We start from the raw sequence: 2,616 nt of genomic DNA on the forward strand, positions 1-2,616 counted from the left end.
TTTTAGCAGAGTAAAAAAAATAACATTTATTATTTATATTAGAAGGTGCTGTAATTTTAAACTATTTTTGCTTATTTTTGACATTTATTGAACCGAAAGAGGTAAGGGAGCATTTCTCAGCAAGGAAAATACTATTCTGCTTAATTTGGACTTATTTCATTTCAGAAGTTTATCTGAACCATGTGGAGAAGTCAGAGCACTCTCCTCCCCTAATAATAGAAGGATTAATGGTGCCCATTTTGCAGATGAGCAATTGAGAATTCTGAGGTTATGTATCAAATCCATAACCATCTAGCTATTGAGTTGTATAATGTAAGTACATGTCTTCAAGAAAAGAAAGAAGGAAGAAAGGAAGGAAGGAAGAAAAAAAAGAAAGAAAAGAAAGAAAGAAAGAAAGAAAGAAAGAAAGAAAGAAAGAAAGAAAGAAAAAGAAAAGACTCATCAGGTTCTCCCCTCTTGGGATGGCATCTTTTGGTCTTAATTTCCAGAGACTGCCTGAATAGCAACAGAGAGAGAGAGAGAGAGAGAGAGAGAGAGAGAGAGAGAGAGAGAGAGAGAGAGTCTGTGGCTAGTGAGATCTAGAAGTATTTTTATGTTCTCAGTGCCTGGCAGTTAATGTGATACTGTCAACTTTTGCCTTGACAGGTTCTTAAAGGCAACCATAGTGAAGTAATTGAAGAAGAAAAAGATAAGACTTTTTCAGGTAGATTGGAAGATTGTTATAAATAAATATGCATGTATGTATATATACATGTATACATATATATGTATATATACATACATATGTATATATATATATACATATATATATAACAATCTTCCAATTTATATACAATATATATGTCACTTGTTATTTGCATTAAAAAAGATCACTGACTTTGGAGTCTTACATTAAGGTCTTCATTAAAACACAGCCTCTCTCGCCCACTAGATGAAGACTGGCACCAACTTTCAACTTTTCTAAGTAGGTGCTTTGCTGAATAAGTGTGATAGCACAAAATCATTATATACATGATATGATTCCATACATACATGACATGTATAGTTACAATTTACTGTTAAGGGTTAATTTTCTTTTGTGGGAATTGTTAGATAGTGGGCTTAGAGTTTCAGCCTATGAGAAGAAAAGTTCTGGAAGTAGGTGGTGGTGATGGCTGTACAACAGTGTGATTGCATTCATTGCAACTAAATGGGACATTTAAAAAATGATTGACCTGTTCCCGGAAGCTTTGCAGGTGTGGCTGCTGTGTCACATGTAAGTCAGTAGGTGGCAGAGAGGAGAGGGGCTATGTCTACACTCAGGGTTCTGACCTGTGAACACTTGAACGATTAGTAGCTTAACAGTCACTGAAAAAAGTGAGCCTGAGATAACCACCATTCTGTTGCTGTGCAGGTCCAGATGGTTCCTGGGACTGGGAACAACCTGGACACTGGACAAAGCCTTCCTGGTGCTGAGGGCCCCGCACTGGAGTGTGCCTGGTGACAGACAACCCTCATATTTGGCCATTCAGGTAGGCCAACTGAGGAGTGAGCAGGAAATGACCACCAGACCAGAGCCACATGGTAGAGTTGGTCCTGGATGTGAGGATTTCAGGTGATTGGGGCCCCAAGGGCATGAGTGTAGGAGAGTTGGCCCTGCCTCATGTCTGTTGGGTGGACACGGAAGAGAGCGAGAGAGACACCTTCCTCCCTTCCCTGCCTCTTGCCATCTGTGGCAGGTAAGAGAGCTGGCCCTGGGGGTATGAGACTAGGAGAACTGGTCATGTCCCTTACCAGCTGCAATGCTCAGGAGAGAGGCCTCTGTACCTCACCTGAGCAGTGGGTTAGATCTGGCCCTGGTAGTTGGAGTTGCTGATGAGCTGGCCCCAGGACATGAAAGTGGTTGAGCTGGTGGTCTGACAGTTTAGATACTACTCTGGCCCAGATTTAGGGCTTTGAATAGGCCTCTGTCAACATCTACTCCACTGATGAAATGCTAGAGTGCATGAAGGGGTCGGTCCTACAGATCCAAAACTACAAGATCACCATGACACAGGGTAGCAACAAAACAGTCAGAGAGGAATTCATGTGAGGTTCTAGTATAAATAGAGTGGCAGAAGACAGCAAAGAATCATTGCAATGAACATCTGCAAGCAAAGAAATGTAAATAAAATGGTACATTGTGACACATTAGAGCTTCCACAACAAGTTTTTTTTTTCTTTGTTGGGAGGTAGGTTGCAAGGGTGGAGAGTGGGTACAATGGGAAAGGGAGATGAGTGGGACTGTGGTGCCTGATGTGAAGTTTACAAAGAACCAATTAAAAGGTTTTTTTTAAGGATAAAAATATTAAAATATTATTAACTTACACAATAGCAAATAGAGTCGCTATTTTTTTGTTTGTTTGTTTGTTTGTTTGTTTGTTTTTTGCTAAGCCTGATCTGGGTTTGAGGACATTCTTAAGGTCCTCAAATTCAGGACCTTCATTGTAGGAAAAAAATATGACTCACACAAGTTTGCCATTTGACTCCACACATGCACACAGAATAAATGTAGACACAGATTCCAACTGGGGGGGGGGGGGAACAGTTAAAATGAGGTCTGTAAGATAAGTTGGTGAGTAAAGGTGATTGCTGCCA

At 40.4% G+C, this 2,616-nt stretch overlaps 1 non-coding gene across 1 annotated transcript; it reads left to right on the top strand.

Annotated features, from left to right (window-relative positions):
- The first annotated feature begins 1,213 nt into the window (after positions 1-1,213).
- On the top strand, positions 1,214-1,345 carry LOC132656130 (small nucleolar RNA SNORA17). The gene has a single exon (XR_009594068.1). It is a non-coding gene; the product is annotated as a small nucleolar RNA SNORA17 (small nucleolar RNA).
- Positions 1,346-2,616: the final 1,271 nt, after the last annotated feature.

Source organism: Meriones unguiculatus, chromosome 8 (genome assembly GCF_030254825.1).
Source record: "Meriones unguiculatus strain TT.TT164.6M chromosome 8, Bangor_MerUng_6.1, whole genome shotgun sequence".
NCBI classification, from domain to species: Eukaryota; Metazoa; Chordata; class Mammalia; order Rodentia; family Muridae; genus Meriones; species Meriones unguiculatus.